General features: G+C 44.1%; 1 protein-coding gene across 1 annotated transcript in view; it reads left to right on the top strand.

The window, feature by feature from the left end:
- Nucleotides 1–17,998, top strand: part of POLR2B (RNA polymerase II subunit B) — a 601,249-nt gene that overhangs the window by 426,372 nt on the left and 156,879 nt on the right.

Raw genomic sequence — 17,998 nt, 5'->3', positions numbered from 1 at the left:
AGGTGTATCGAGGCAAATACACACTATAGAGGGATATACTTAGAGGGTTACAACCACTTAAATGTTTTTACTCGCCATCAAATCCTTTTATACAGTAGTTCAAGAACATACCTCTGAGTTTTCTACCTGTGTGTATACTGCCATCTGCAGAAGGTTTGAACACTCAGAGTGTTTAATATTATTATTGAAGTATTATCGCAGTGCGATACAACTTTGCAACTCAAACACTGCAACTTTGATCACAGTAAAGAGCCTATGACAAATGCCTTCCTTCCTTCTAACCTGCCTTCATTCTAACCTGCCGCTTTATGAACAATTGGGAACTGTATGAGAGGGCTCATTGAGAGGAACTGCATTTGGAGCCATTATCGTGGAACCATTAACCTGTTGAGGGGCCATTAAGAGGCGCAGTTGCTTGTTTATAATATTACTGACCATTCACTCTGGTGAGTTCATTTAGGTGTCCGTTTATGAAGCAGTGAAATCTATTCACTGCTTCTTTCTCCGGCTATCACAGTGAAAAATTTTCTCCTCTGTGTGCCTGTTTATGAAGCCGAGAAGATCACTTCACCCTTGGAGGAGTGAAGTGATCTACCAACGCTTCAAACACTGGAGAACAGGCCAGAAATTCACAGAAATACGATGATGTCAGTTTATTGAGCAGTGATAAATTATCACCGCTCAGTTTACCGAAAGATGGCGTGGTTAATGTAATTAAAATAACGAGTCCCCCTGCATAATATATATATATATATATATATATATATATATATATATATATATATATATATATATATATATATATATATATATATATATATATATATATATATATACACACATACACATATACACACACACATACACACACACACATACACATACACACACACACACACGTGTATATACACACACTTTATATATATATATATATATATATATATATATATATATATATATATATATATATATACACATTATATATAGGTATACACATAAATATTACAGGGGGACATAGTTACAGTGTTGGGGGGTCAGAACGAGGTAGAAGGAAGTTAAAAATCTTCCTCCTTCCTCCTCAGAACCCCCAGGATTCTCTCTTCACTCCCCGCTTCACCAGCTCTGAGCTGGTGAATTGGGGAGTGTGAATTCTGACTCGGATCACCAGTGAAGAGCTCAGATCACAGCTTCATAAACTGGCCGTTTCTGTGTCGGTCTATGAGACTTCACTGTGTGTAGAGATAATCGTAGGGAGGACTCTTCTCCCCCTGATTATCACTGTTTCATAAACTGTTTATGGGCTGTGATCAGTGGTGATCCTTGGGATCACCGCTCTTCACTGCTTCATAAACAGACACCTTAGTGTGAATGGAGGAGGATCACACTAGGTGTTGCACTTGGTGGTACAAGAATCGCCTTTAAAAGGAGTTGTCACCAATTTGCAGTTTTTGATCTTGGGACTTTGCCTTTGAATCGCATATGGATTAAAAAAAAATATATATTTCTTTGACACTTTTATACATTTTTGTTGCACTTATAATTCTTGCACTTTGTTTGCGTTTAATTTAGCATTATGCTGCTGTGCTTTTTAACCACTTAAGCCCCAGACCAAAATGCTGCCTAAAGACCCAAGGGGTTTTTACAGTTCGGGACTGCGTCGCTTTAACAGACAATTGCGCGGTCGTGCGACGTGGCTCCCAAACAAAATTGGCGTCTTTTTTTCCCCACAAATAGAGCTTTCTTTTGGTGGTATTTGATCACCTGTGCGGTTTTTATTTTTTGCGCTATAAACAAAAATAGAGCGACAATTTTGAAAAAAATGCTATATTTTTTACTTTTTGCTATAATAAATATCCCCCAAAAACATATATAAATTTTTTTTCCCCTCAGTTTAGGCCGATACGTATTCTTCTACCTATTTTTGGTAAAAAAAATCGCAATAATCGTTTATCGGTTGGTTTGCGCAAAATTTATAGTGTTTACAAAATAGGGGATAGTTTTTTTGCATTTTTATTTATTTTATTTTTTTTACTACTAATGGCGGCGATCAGCGATTTTTTTCGTGACTGCGACATTATGGCGGACACTTCGGACAATTTTGACACATTTTTGGGACAATTGTCATTTTCACAGCAAAAAATGCATTTAAATTGCATTCTTTATTGTGAAAATGACAGTTGCAGTTTGGGAGTTAACCACAGGGGGTGCTGTAGGAGTTAGGGTTTACTTTGTGTGTGTTTACTAGTGTAGGGGGGTGTGGCTGTAGGAATGACGTCATCGATCGTGTCTTCCCTATAAAGGGAATGACGCGATCGATGCGCCGACACAGTGAAGCACGGGGAAGCCGTGTTTACACACGGCTCTCCCCGTTCTTCAGCTCCGGGGAGCAATCGCGACGGAGCGGCTATAAACGAATAGCCGCGCCGTCGTCCCGGATCGCTCCTGAAGCCACGGGGACCGCCGCATGTACGGGGGGGGGTCCCGGACCCCCGACCCACGTCAAGCAGGGCACGTATATATACGTTGATGTGCCTGCCTGTGCCATTCTGCTGACGTATATGTACATGAGGCGGCCCTTAAGTGGTTAAGGACAGTTTTCCCTCACAGTATTGTCATTTTTATTGCGGATATCTTTAACTACTTGCCGACCAGCCGCCGCAGGTCGGCTCCCCTGGGCGAGAGCCTGTAGCTATACGTCGCTCCCTGAAGCGGCCACTAGGGGCGCCTGCCCCCCCCCCCCCCGCTCGTCCCTGATCACCGCTGGGCACCCGCGATAAACACACAGCTCCGGTCCTGTCGGGAGAAATGCCTGACCGTCTGTTCATACAATGTATGAACAGCGGTCAGTTATTTCCCCTAGTGAGTCCACCCCCCCCCCTTACAGTTAGAACACACCCAGGGAACATACTTAACCCCTTCCTCGCCCCATAGTGTTAACCCCTTCCCTGCCAGTGGCATTTTTATAGTAATCCAATGCATTTTTATAGCACCGATCGCTATAAAAATGCCAAAATATTGTGAGAAATGCAGGAATAAATAAAGTGAAAAAATTGTATAAATTATATATGTGAAAAAACGTCCACATAAAATCAGTAAAATCCATCCTAGATTGGTTACGCAGAGTTAACCACATTGCCAGCATGGAAGAACTAATATACCAATCTAGGGACTCATCTAAAGCCTACATTGATATGTGGTCTTGTTGGACGCACTTTACAAAATCGGATGAATATCTCCGGTTAATGAAACCCTGACAGACAGGTATGTCACTGTTGCTAACTTATACCGAAATGATATGATTGTTTCTTTCCTCTTGAAATATTGACCCGAACCGAATCTAATGTGCCGGTTATTGAATTTCTCTATCTATTGCACATCCTTCCCTAATCTATCCCTAATCTATTCTTATCCCTTCCCCTTTATGATATATATTCATTGTTGAGTACAACTGTGCTCATTGCAGACTTCCTTCTGCATATCCTTTTCTTTTTTTTTTTAGAATTATATACTCTACTGTGTCGACGTTACCTGTGCACATATATTATATATGAAACTTAATGAAACTGTTTGTGAACTTGTGTATTGAAAACCTAATAAAAACATTTAAAAAAAAAAAAAAAAAAAATCAGTAAAAAAGCTTCACACATTGCACTCACAGCAAATCAAAGCACTTCAATAGTGAACTAAGCAGCGGGTTCCTCACAGGTGATTATCTTGTTGCATTATGGTCACAGCGGACCTAAATAAAAACCGTCAGCCTCACCCCCTGCTCCGTTCGTCTCACTCGGCGCTTCAAAAACACACTACACATGTGATGGTCGGTACTCGGACGCTTCCTTGGTGTAACTTCCCCTAGACTAGTTTCGTCGCTATGGACTTCTTCACGCAGGGTTGGTTACACAAACTCATAACTTCCCTTTTATCAATGGGCTGACCTCTGACACGCATCATGTTATGCCCACACGTCTGCCCTTCAGTCCAAATGTGAATCACACTCTGTTAATTGCAAATGCTAATCAGTCCATCCACCTGTCTGTTTCAAAGAACCTGCATCACATTATGTCAGCGCTCAATGCGTGTCCCCATGACCACAATGCAACAAGTGTCTACAAACAGGAAATGGTTGCAATCCATCAATAATTTACAATACATCGCAATTATACATATTATGACATTGCTATTTGATTACTCTCGGTGTACAATGGTTCCATGTATCAAATAGATAATCCAAAGCCTTAAATTAAAAAAACACCATAACTGAAAAATAAAATAAGATAATGCACTCATCTGAGTGCATAATAACATGCCTCTCTGGGTTGGGAAAAATGTGTGTGTATATATGCCACTATCCACATACATATATCAAAATGTGAATGTGAGTGATCATACTTCCACATAAATTCTACCTTATAAAAATGTATCCGGTCAAGCAAAAAAAAACTAACATGTATATACCCCCCGTCATATCTGGAAAAAAAAATATATATATATATATCCCAAACAGACGGATAGGCATTAGCATTCCTACTAAAACTACACACATAAATAAAATGTAGGAGTTGCTAATAAAGCAGTTCAGGTCAAGTTCAATATTTAACCCTCTAGGGTGGAGACTCCCGAGGAGAAATATCCACTTTGTTTCTCTTAGAGAGTTCCCTTACTCGATTGTACTTTCCCTGCCTGGAGGGGCTCTAATCTATTCCACAGAATTGAAGAACTGAGGGATCTTGATTGTGTTTTTCCTTAAAATGCAGGGAAACGCTGTGATGTATAAATCCTTTCTTGATATTAGCCAGATGTTCGGCTATACGTATCCTAAGGAGACGCTTAGTTCTCCCTACATAGTACAGCCCACATGGGCACCATAAGAGATATACCACAAAGGATGAGTTACAAGTGATACATTGTTCAATCTCATAAACACGACCATCATTGTCTGAAAATTCCTTCTTCCCCCTATTGTTTATACTCGCTGTCCTGCAACAAATACATCTCCGGCAGGAATAAAAGCCTTTAAAGTCCTCACTAAGGCTTGCCTTTTTTAGGTGGATCCAGGATTTTCCGTACCACCCGATCCCCATAGTTCGGGGCTCTCCTGTATATAAACTTGGGTCTTTCTGGCAGGATTTCACAAAGATGTCTATTCCTTCCCAGAATTTCCCAATGTTTATGGAAAATATCCTCTATTTCCCTATACTGATAGTGAAAGTCTGATATAAACCCCAACTGATGTAAATTATTAGTGACCACATCCTCCTTCCTTGAACATTGCTCCCTAGGCATTGAAGCTACCTCGGAAATGGTGTTATTTATGAAAACTTCCTTATCCTTTCTGCAAGAACGTATCCCCCAATATATTAGCCTGTGTTAAAAAAGTCAGCAGATGTTGTACAATTTCGGCGAATCCTCAAAATCTGGCCCTTTAGGAATGTTTTTAATCCAAGATGGTCTAGCACAATGTTGTTAGTATTGTGATTTAGATGTTTTAAAAAAAATCTCCACTGACTCCTTCGATCCCTCCCATATAAACGGGAGATCATCTATAAATCTTCTATAGAGTTTTAACTCTGGTCTGGCCTCATTAAACACATGTCTATCCTCCCACTCCGCCATGAACAGGTTGGCGAGGCTAGGGGGCAAACGACGTATAGGACATTGGCAAACGATCCAATAGAAGCATACAGATCTCAACTTAATGTACTAATTGAATGGGGAAGTAGATATGGAGCACTGAATGCTAAAGAGTCAGTACCTTAATCCATCATCAGAATACCGATTATCTACACTTTGCCAAAGATTCATAAAAGTGTTGATAACCCCCCAGCACGCCCTATTGTTAACGGTATTGGGTCAGTCACGGTGAGACTTGAGGAATACCTTGACCGATTCATCCAACCTAGTGTTAAAAGCACTAAGGCTTACCTTAAGGACACAAGTGACCTTCTACGTTTGTTCGAGGGGGTGGAGGTTAAACCAGCTTGCCAGACTTTTCTAGTAACTGCGGATGTAAGCTCATTGTATACCATCATACAACATGATTATGCCTTACTGCAGTGGTTACTGCAGTGGTTCTCAACCTGGGGGTCAAATGATTTTGCCAGGGGTCCCCACATCCTGGGCTGTTCCTGAAGCCCACAGCGCTCTCCAAGCCTTTTTGACTGATCAGAACTCCCCCCAGCATTGCCACTCATCCCAATTCCCCGCCAGCACTGCCACTCATCCCACCCCCCCATTAAGGAGCAAGAGAAGTAATAAAAATAGAGAATACATGGACTAAAGAGGAAAAGAGCGGGATGAAAGAAAGAAAAAGGGAGAAAAAGAACAAGACTGCTGGAGAGGGATGGGGGAAATTGTTTTTTGAATGAAGAGAGATAAGAGAAAAAAGAACAAAGAGAAAGAGTTGTACATCCTAAAATGTACCATAGGGGTTAATACTGTATGAGTGGAAGGGAGTGCAAAATGTCCGTGGGTTTGGGGGTGCAAATGACTTTTCTTGCCTTGGGTGCTGACAACCCACGCTACGAAAATAATTTTACTGTTAGGGTTCCCCACAACTTGGAACATTTTATCAAGGGGTCACGGCAGTAGAGGGTTGAGAACCACTGCCTTACTGGCACTCAATTGGGCATTAAGCAGACGTGAGGACATACCGCATGTGCAGAAATGCTTTTTGGGCAAAGTGCTGGACTTCTGTATGGCCCACAATTATTTCTGGTACCAGGACCAGTTCTTCTCCCAGCAGGTTGGAGTGGCTATGGGAGCCAAGTTTGCCCCTAGCCTCGCCAACCTGTTCATGGCGGAGTGGGAGGATAGACATGTGTTTAATGAGGCCAGACCAGAGTTAAAACTCTATAGACGATTTATAGATCTCCTGTTTATATGGGAGGGATCGAAGGAGTCAGTGGAGATTTTTTTAAAACGTCTAAATCACAATACTAACATTGTGCTAGACCATGTTATTAGTGAAAAGGAAGTACATTTCCTAGATTTAACTATTATGAAGACTGGTTCTGTGATTAGCACAAAGGCTTATTTCAAGCCCACTGACAGAAATAGCTACCTGGCCATAGGGAGTGGACACCACCCATCTTGGATTAAAAACATCCCTAAGGGCCAGATTTTGAGGATTCGCCGAAATTGTACAACATCTGCTGACTTTTTAACGCAGGCTAATATATTGGGGGATAAGTTATTGCAGAAAGGATATAAGGACGTTTTCATAAATAACACCATTGCCGAGGTAGCTTCAATGCCTAGGGAGCAATGTTCAAGGAAGGAGGGGTTTATATCAGACTTTCACTATCAGTATAGGGAAATAGAGGATATTTTCCGTAAACATTGGGCAATTCTGGGAAGGGATAGACATCTTTGTGAAATCCTGTCAGAAAGACCCACGTTTATATACAGGAGAGCCCCGAACTATGGGGATCGGGTGGTACGGAAAATCCTGGATCTACCTAAAAAGGCAAGCCTTAGTGAGGACTTTAAAGGCTTTTATTCCTGCCGGAGATGTATTTGTTGCAGGACGGTGAGTATCAACAATAGTGGGAAGAAGGAATTTTCAGACAAGGATGGTCGTGTTTATGAGATTGAACAATGTATCACTTGTAACTCATCCTTTGTGGTATATCTCTTATGGTGCCCATGTGGGCTGTACTATGTAGGGAGAACTAAGCGTCTCCTTAGGATACGTATAGCCGAACATCTGGCTAATATCAAGAAAGGATTTATACATCACAGCGTTTCCCTGCATTTTAAGGAAAAACACAATCAAGATCCCTCAGTTCTTCAATTCTGTGGAATAGATTGTACTTTCCCTGCCTGGAGGGGCTCTAATCGAGTAAGGGAACTCTCTAAGAGAGAAACAAAGTGGATATTTCTCCTCGGGAGTCTCCACCCTAGAGGGTTAAATATCGAACTTGACCTGAACTGCTTTATTAGCAACTCCTACATTTTATTTATGTGTGTAGTTTTAGTAGGAATGCTAATGCCTAGCCGTCTGTTTGGGATATAAATATTTTTTTTTTTTTCAGATAGGACGGGGGGGTATATACATGTTAGGGTTTTTTCTTTATCGTACATCACGGGACACAGAGCGGCATTCATTACTATGTGGGTTATATGGAGTACCTTCAGGTGTAGACACTGGCAATCTCAAACAGGAAATGCCCCTCCCTATATAACCCCCTCCCATAGGAGGAGTACCTCAGTTTTTTCGCCAGTGTCTTAGGTGTTAGTCATGGTTTAGCTTGCCTCCACATCCTTGGGATTAGGTGAGCTAACCGGTTCTGTCCAAAAAAGCCTCAGCGCTAAAGTGGTCAGTAACCGGACCCCAAACCCTTGGGGTATAGCCCATAATGCTTTTCTTTTTAGAGAGCTGGACCCTGGGCCCAGAACTTAGAAACCTTTGGGTGCCTAATGTTTCTGTTGCCAGAGTGCTATATGGGCCCAGGACAGTGGATCCTTCATAGGAACCCAGGGCCTGAAGGTCTAGACATCCCCACCGAGATGGGGGAAGATTGGGCCTCTTGCTTGGCAAAGTCCTGCGGCATGGAGCAGGTAAGTGAGGGGAAAACTTGCGGAACTTGGTTCTTAGCAGGTTTTTTCTGGGGGGTCACAGGGGACATGCCTAAAGTTATGCACTGCATCTGGCAAACTAGTCACATATCATAAAGATAGGATGGCTCTATATGTATTATTCCCCATAAGATGTGACCTCCCTTGTAGTGTTGGAAAAGCATTGAGTGGGGCCTGTGTGATATAAAAGTATATGTGTGTGTCAGAGAGCTGTGCTTACCTGCAAGCCTCCAGGCGATGCTCCATTCAGTCTTCCTCCTCACGGCCTGCAAAGCAGGCAAAACGCTGACCTCCTCATGGTTCCAGGCTGCAGGCTGCAGTTTGCTGGAGCAGAGAGGTCCCTTCCTCCCAACCCCACCCCCCCCCCTGTCGGGAGGGGCATTTCCTGTTTGAGATTGCTGGGGGGGAAGGGCGGGTCAGTGGCTTAAGGAAGGGGCGGCCCTTCCTTGTTTGTTCCATATAGCTCATTCAATACTTTGGAACTGAGGAGGAAAGACCAGAACGGCAAGCACGGGGCGCCGAGGACACACAGTGGCCAGAAAGAATATTGCAGTCTTCAGAAAGACTGTTTTCAAGCCTAGGAATAGGCTGTTTCTTTTCCATCTCATAGTTTTTCTTGCAATACTACTCAGGGGGACAGAATGTTTTTTCTTTCCTAGATTTGAAAAAAAAAAAAAAAAAAAAAAAAAAAGTGTCATCTAGGGGAGAGGAAGCATTTTTTATCCCCCAAACAGGTGTTTGGGCATTTAACTATTTATAAGTCCCAGGTACCAATAAGTAGCAGGTGTACCTCGGTATTGTACCATGGCATCAAAAAACAAGGGTACAAGAGGTGGGGATTCCCCCAGAGAGTCTGAGGTCTCGGACAAAGCTATGCCGCTGCTTTCCCCACAGGGAGCCTTGGGGCCATCGGGATCTGGGGCTGGAGCTGACGCGGGTCAGTCCAACCCTAAGATGGTCACGGAGGAGGTATTACTCACCTCTTTAAAAGAGATGCAGAAAAGCATGGGTAAAATGATAGCCGCAGCTATGCAGGGCAGTAAGCGGAATAGATCTCCGTCGCCCGAGCGCGGACCCTCAGAAGAGGAGGTCCTTTCCTCAGGGGAATTGGACGACCTCTTGGACAAGGACCAAGTAGGTTCAGGGATCGAAGATCCGGATACAGAGGAGTCTGGGGCAGTCTCCCTGAGGGAGAGCTGGTGGATTCAAGGATTGTCGGACTTGGTCCATAGGGCATTCAACTTGCCAGTACCAGATCTCCAGGTATCGACGGTTTCAGCTTTGGGCTCACTGAGGGCGCCTCAAAGCAATGCTGTGTTTCCGATCCATCCTCTATTAGAGGGAGTTTTGTTCCAAGATTGGAACAAGCCAGATAAGATCTTCTTACCACCTAAGAAGTTCTCTGTCCTATATCCTATGGAAGAAAAATTTTTCCAAAAGATGGGCTACTCCTGCAGTGGACGCAGCCATCTCATGTGTTAACAAATCGTTAACATGCCCTGTAGAAAACATACAGGTGTTCAAGGATCCAGTTGATAAGCGCTTGGAAGCACTACTTAAGAACTCCTTCACTACTGCAGGGGCAGTAGTACAGCCAGCTGTGGCTGCGATTGGGGTCGCTCAAGCATTATCGGATCAATTTAAGCAGATGCTTAAACTTATTCCTGCCCAGCAGGCAGAAGAATTTTCGGATGTCCCTAAGGCCATATGTTTTACGGTAGACGCAATCAAGGATTCTATCCAGCAAGCGTCACGTTTATCGTTATCCCTTATCCATATGAGAAGACTCTTATGGTTAAAAAGCTGGGAGGCTGAGCCCCCATGCAAGAAGCTCCTGGTAGGGTTCCCCTTCCATGGAGGACGACTCTTCGGAGAAGACCTAGATAAATACATTCAGACCATTTCAAACGGCAAGAGTACTCTCTTGCCAACTAAGAAGAAGGTTCAGGGGCCTGCGTTTAAACGACAGTATTCCCCTGGGCAGGGGCCCTCTAATGCCAAGCAGTATCGACGGCCTCCTGCAAAAGCAAACTTCGGCTTCAACAGCAAATCACAAGGACAGGCTGTTAGAGGCAAAAGGCAGTGGTTTCGCAAACCAGCAAAACCAGCCCCCAAGCCAACCTTATGAAGGGGCGCCCCCACCCACGAAGGTGGGGGGAAGGCTGCGACTCTTTTCAGAGATTTGGGAAGCCAGCATTCCCGACGAGTGGGTACGGTCTTCCGTGGCCACAGGCTACAAATTAGATTGCCTAAGGTTTCCTCCTCCTCATTTCCAGGAGTCGAGGATTCCAAACGATCCGCCTCGGATTCCGGCCAGTCCTGGAACAGGGGCTGGGTTTCTACTCCAACCTATTCATCATCCCAAAATCCAATGGAGATGTCAGGCCAATTTTGGACCTAAAGATGGTAAATGCATATCTAAAGATCCGCTCATTTCGGATGGAATCCGTGCGGTCAGCAGCTGCCACACTCCAGAAGGACGACTTCATGGCGTCCATAGACATAAAGGATGCCTACCTTCATGTTCCAATTTATCAGCCACATCAAAGATATCTACGCTTCATGGTGGCTTCGCGTCACTTCCAATTCGTGGCGCTTCCCTTCGGGTTGGCTACGGCCCCCCGGGTGTTCACGAAGGTCCTAGCTCCGATCCTAGCCAAGCTAAGGATCCAAGGGGTCACGATCCTAGCATACCTGGACGACCTCCTAGTCATAGACCACTCGTCTCCCGGCTTGGAGCGAGCAGTGGCCCTCACGGTCCAATACCTCGAGAGGTTCGGCTGGGTCCTAAATCGAGAAAGTCAGCTTTCCAGCCCACAAGGCAGTTGGAATATCTCGGCATGAGATTAGACACAGAACAACGAGTGTTCCTACCTCTGAGGAAGGTAAAAGCCATCAAGGAATTAATCCTACTGGTTCTAAGCAAGAAAAAACCGACTATTCGCCTATGTATGAGGTTACTAGGCAAGATGGTGGCCACGTTCGAGGCGGTACCATACGCCCAGAGCCACACTCGCATCCTACAGGCAGCCATCCTGTCAGCATGGAGCAGAAGGCCACAGGCCTTGGATATCCCGTTGCCGCTCTTATCAAGAGTCCGACAAAGTCTGTGTTGGTGGTTAGACCCTCAGAATCTACTGAAGGGGAAGTCTTTCAGCCCAGTGGCTTGGAAGATAGTGACCACAGACGCCAGCCTGACGGGCTGGGGAGCAATTTTGGATGGTTGCACTCGCCAAGGTACTTGGGCAAAGCCAGAGAAGCAGTTGCCCATCAACATCTTGGAGCTCAGAGCTGCTCGACTAGCCCTCAGGGCTTGGACGTCAAAATTGCAGGGGTTCCCGGTGAGAATTCAATCAGACAATGCCACGGCCGTGGCATACATAAATCACCAAGGGGGAACCAGGAGTCAAGCCGCTCAGAGAGAGGTGAGCTTGATTCTCCTATGGGCAGAGGCGCATGTGCCCTGCATATCGGCAATATTCATTCCAGGAGTGGACAACTTTCAGGCGGACTTCTTAAGCCGCCAGACTCTATGGCCGGGGGAATGGTCTCTGCATCCACAAGTCTTTCAAGCACTCTGCCAGAGATGGGGAGTGCCGGACGTGGATATCATGGCATCGAGACTCAACAAGAAACTAGACAGGTTCATATCCCGCTCAAGGGATCCGATGGCCTGCGGAACCGATGCGTTGGTTTGCCCTTGGCATCAGTTCAAACTTCTTTATGCGTTTCCCCCGCTCCAGTTACTACCCTGCCTGCTGCGCAGGATCCGGGTGGAACACATACCAGTCATCCTGGTAGCTCCAGCATGGCCCAGAAGGGCATGGTACTCACTCATCCTAAAGATGGTAGTGGGAGACCCTTGGACTCTTCCTCTACGGCCAGACCTGCTATCGCAAGGTCCGATCCTCCACCCTGCCTTACGGCATCTAAATTTGACGGCCTGGAAGCTGAATCCCTGATTCTCAGGGGTAGAGGTCTGTCTCAGAAAGTAGTCTCTACCCTAATCAGAGCCAGGAAACCGGTCTCTAGGGTGATTTATTACAGGGTCTGGAAGGCCTATGTAGGCTGGTGTGAGTCCAAGCGATGGCTTTCTCGCAAATTTACCATCGATAGAGTATTAAGTTTTCTCCAGCTAGGAGTGGATAAAGGATTGGCATTAAGCACAATCAAAGGACAGATTTCTGCTCTGTCAGTGTGGTTTCAGCGGCCGCTGGCCACCCACTCACTGGTTAAGACCTTCCTTCAAGGGGTCTTACGTATTAGACCTCCAGTTAAATCCCCGCTTTGTCCGTGGGATTTAAATCTTGTTCTGTCAAAGTTTACAGAAACAACCGTTTGAGCCGTTGGCTGATATTCCTTTGGTTCTACTGACAAGGAAGTTAGTATTTTTGGTTGCCATAGTTTCCGCAAGAAGAGTTTCGGAGCTAGCGGCCTTATCCTGTAAGGAACCATATCTTGTTTTTCATAAGGACAGGGTCGTTCTCCGCCCTCATCCTTCCTTCCTACCGAAGGTCATATCCAGTTTTCATTTGAACCAGGATTTGGTATTACCATCCTTCTTCCCTAAACCTACTTCCAGAAAGGAAGGGTTGCTGCATACCTTGGATATTGTCAGGGCCATGAAGGCCTATCTTAAAGCTACAAAGAAGATCCGGAAAACAGATGTGCTGTTCATTCTACCGGATGGGCCCAAGAAGGGGCAGGCAGCTGCAAAGTCCACCATTTCTAGGTGGATTAAGCAATTAATCACTCAGGCCTACGGCTTGAAAGGGTTGCCTCCTCCAGTATCATTAAAGGCTCATTCTACTAGAGCCATGGGCGCCTCCTGGGCAGCACACCACCAGATCTCTATGGCTCAAGTTTGCAAGGCGGCAACCTGGTCTTCTGTCCACACGTTTACAAAATTCTACAAGTTGGACGTAAGAAGGAATACTGATGCTGCCTTCGGGCAGGCAGTGCTGCAGGCTGCAGTGTGAGACCCTCGGATTCCGGGGGCTCCTCTTTTTTGAGTTAAATTTAAAATTTAAAATTATTTTTCTCAACTAAGTTGGATTTATTATGATTTGAGTATATCTCTAAATTAAATCCTTTTGTCTTGGAGATGTTCTCCCTCCCCTCATTGTAAGCATTGCTTTGGGACATCCCACATAGTAATGAATGCCGCTCTGTGTCCCGTGATGTACGATAAAGAAAAAGAGATTTTTAATACAGCTTACCTGTAAAATCTTTTTCTTGGAGTACATCACGGGACACAGAGCTCCCACTCCTCTTTTTTGAGGACCATTTTGGGAGGCATACTGCTTGCTACAAAACTGAGGTACTCCTCCTATGGGAGGGGGTTATATAGGGAGGGGCATTTCCTGTTTGAGATTGCCAGTGTCTACACCTGAAGGTACTCCATATAACCCACATAGTAATGAATGCCGCTCTGTGTCCCGTGATGTACTCCAAGAAAAAGATTTTACAGGTAAGCTGTATTAAAAATCTCTTTTTTTTGCTTGACCTGATACGTATTTATAAGGTAGAATTTATGTGGAAGTATGATCACTCACATTCACATTTGGATATATGTATGTGGATAGTGGCATATATACACACACATTTTTCCCAACCCAGAGAGGCATGTTATTATGCACTCAGATGAGTGCATTATCTTATTTTATTTTTCAGTTATGGTGTTTTTTTAATTTAAGGCTTTGGATTATCTATTTCAGGGATATGCAGTTAGCGGACCTCCAGCTGTTACAAAACTACAATTCCCATCATGCCTCTGTCTCATGCTTGTGACTGTCAGTCTTGCTAAGCCTCATGGGAATTGTAGTTCTACAACAGCTGGAGGTCCGCTAATTGCATATCCCTGATCTATTTGATACATAGGACCATTGTACACTGAGAGTAATCAAATAGCAATATCATAATATGTATAATATGTATAATTGCGATGTATTGTAAATTGATGGATTGCAACCATTTCCTGTTTGTAGACACTTGTTGCATTGTGGTCATGGGGACACGCATTGATGCAGGTTCTTTGGAACAGACAGGTGGATGGACTGATTAGCATTTGCAATTAACAGAGTGTGATTCACATTTGGACTGACGGGCGGACGTGTGGGCGTAACATGATGCGTGTCAGAGGTCAGCCCATTGATAAAAGGGAAGTTATGAGTCCGTGTAACCAACCCTACGTGAAGAAGTCCAGAGTGACGAAACTAGTCTAGCGGAAGTTACACGGCACACCAAGGAAGCGTCCGAGTGCCGACCATCGCATGTGTAATGTGTTTTTGAAGTGACGAGTGAGACGAACGGAGCAGGGGGATAGGCTGACTGTTTTTATTTAGGTCCGCTGTGACCATAATGCAACAAGATAATCACCTGTGAGGAACCCGCTGCTTAGTTCACTATTGAAGTGCCTTGATTTGCTGTATCAAATGTGAGTGCAATGTGTGAAGCTTTTTTACTGATTTAAAAAAAAGTATCTACTTTTTTTTAAAACTGGCTTGTCTCGGAATGACACAGGTTATATATATCAATCAATATCACACAAAATTATTATCTATGGATAAATGAGTGATTTTGATATACCCGATGAATATGTGTTAATCTCAAAATATGCTAAAGTCTTATGTGGTTATAATCATAATTGGGAGTATTTCCTAATGCTAATTAGCTTTTTAAAACATTTCTACTTATAAACACACTATATATAATAAATAAATATATATATATATATATATATATATATATATATATATATATATAGAGATTTTTTTTTTTTCTTGATGATGCCATTGTTTGGGGAAAAGTTGAGACAATACTGGCTACTTTACTTAAGGGGTAATATTTATTCTTTAAAACAATGGGATATTTGCTATGGCTTTTCAAGTTTGATGACTGTTAGTCACAGGTAAAATTCTATGTATGATCAGAATTGGCCTTATATTTGTGTTTCTTTCCTTGTCCATTTGACAAGGGTAAATGTTCTGGTTTCTGTGACAAACGACCCTATTGTTCAGGCATCTCTGTCCCAATATCTGCTTGTGAAAACCTTGTGAAAAATCTGCTTTTTTTCTTGAAATGCTTCCAACAGCGCAATAGCCCACTAATTGTGAAATCATGGTTCATCTGTTTGTGAGGCCCAAGCGAACCTCCAATTTTTGCCAAAAATGTAGAATATATTCTTTGTTCTCAACCCACGACCATGCAAATGTTGCACATTGGTGCACTATATTGTACTGTTTGTGTACAATATCATACTTGTATGATTTGTGTATTTGTTTTAGCACATATTGCATTCGATTGGTAATTTTATATATTTCAGGATCTGGCAGTATAATTTAGTGGCTGAGCACAAAGGGTAGTTTGGAACAGCTTTTTTTTTTTTTTTTTTTTTTTTCCCCAAAGAGTCAATGATGTAGGCTCTTTACCATGTAATCAGCGGTGTCCAATCACCGCTTATCACAGTGTAAATAGGTTGTTCCTGTTATTAGTCATTCCTCTACTCACGCTGACAGTGCGTGAGTACAGGAGAGACGATAAGTGGCTTTTCTGATGTGAGGGATTGATTATCGGTGCGGCCCCATCAGCAATGTCTGTCAGTGCCTCCTCATCATTGCCGCCATTCAGTGCTGCATTTTAGTGCCTCATCAGCGCACATCAGTAAAGGCAAAACAAATCTTCTTTACAAAACATTTTAACAAAAACAATTTTTTTTTTTCAAAATGTTCTGTCTTTTCGCGTTTGTTTAGCAAAAAGGAAAAACTCTAATTGAATACCACCAAAAGAAAGCAATATCTGTCTTAAAAAATATATAAAAAATTTGGGTAAAGTAATGCATGCCAACAATAAGATGTAGAGGGGGTTGGGGAAACCTCAGTCCAAGGTATTCCCAGTGCATCAAACTCAAGGAGGTAATTCTGAGGGAGTGGAAGAACCCAGAGAGCTAGTTCCTTAAGCTAAAAACTTGGAAGAGGAAAAGTTCAAGACCCCCAAATTAGATGCAGCCCTTTCACAGTTCTCTAAAAAATCTGATTTGTCTTTTGAGGACTCTGGTAACATTAGAGACCAAATGGACAAAAGGGCTGAGGCGCTACTGCGAAGAACGTGGAATACCAATGCGGCAGCCATGGCTCCTGCTTTTGGTGTCAGCCTGCGTAGCAAGGAATGTGGATGCTTGGCTATGCAGGCTCTCTGGCCATGTTGCTAGAGGGAATAATTCTAAAGAAGTCACTCTTTAGTGATAATAAGCAAGGCTGTAGCAGATGCAGCAGTGGAAACTGTCAGGACCACAGCTTAGTCAGCGGCCCTTCTGAACTCTGCAAGGAGGGCCATCTGGGTTAAATTGTGGCAGGAGGACCATATGTCCAGATCACGGCTCTGTGGGTTGCCCTTTGAGGGTTCCCAGCTTTTTGGTCCCAGGCTGGATCAGGTCCTATCACGAACTACAGAGAAGGGGGCGCAGTTCCTAGTTAAAGCCAGGAGAGAGAAGGGCAGAAAGTTTTTTCCGTGCCCCCCCCCAACCAGGGCCAATTCAAGGCCAAGAAGGGCACAAACCGACGGTGGGGGAAGGGAAAGAGCGCTCTTTTCTGGACCGAAGGACACCAGCAAGCAGTCAAAGTGGCGTCAGGGGTATGTTAAAGCCTATTATCGGGCAGCACACCTCACCAGGCTGGTGAACTGGCATTGTCGTGCAGAGGCGAAGCATTGGGTGGCCATGGAGTTGGAGGATTTTGGTGACACGGCCAAGAGCTGGCCGTGGATTTTCGTCATCTCTCCCAAGGTCGCTTACCGATCACCCTACATTGGGTAGCACTCTCCTTGTGGCCAGAGATTCTTTAGACACGCCTTGATTTCACTTCTGCCCTCCCCTATGGTACCGGTCCTGGGGCAACCCGGAATTTCCGCCAGGCCTTCAGAACCCCCCATTCAAACAATTAGTTTCAAGTGGACGACTCCGTCTCTGCGACTTTGTGGGTTCTGATGGCCGTCTCTCTCCCTTTGCAGGGGTTTCTGCTGCAGATCCTTCGCTGGATTTCTGGAGTGGTTTTCAACTCCGTAATTTTCTCTGCCAGTGCTTGTGGACACTGGGTGCCTCCCCGCCAGCTCATGGAATTGAAACACCTGTGTTGCCGGGGAGGGAACCAGTCCGCCATGGCCTTTCAACCATATATGCTTCTTTTGACCTGGCTGATGGATTTATTCCTTCCTTTACTAACCAAATGGGAGTCGGATCTAGGCACCCAGTTTACTGACTCTCGGAGGAAAAGATCCTCCATTTCTCCCAAAAGTCTTCTATTGCCACGATGACCCAGGAGACGAGCTATAAGATTTTGACCTGATGGTATCGGGCATCGGCCCATTATTATGTAAAAAAAGGCCGATTGTCTGGGATCTGAGGCAGGGGTGTGCTGGGTGGAAT

The sequence above is a fragment of the Rana temporaria genome, chromosome 1 (genome assembly GCF_905171775.1).
Source record: "Rana temporaria chromosome 1, aRanTem1.1, whole genome shotgun sequence".
NCBI lineage: Eukaryota > Metazoa > Chordata > Amphibia > Anura > Ranidae > Rana > Rana temporaria.
This window is presented reverse-complemented; position numbering and strand designations above follow the sequence as displayed.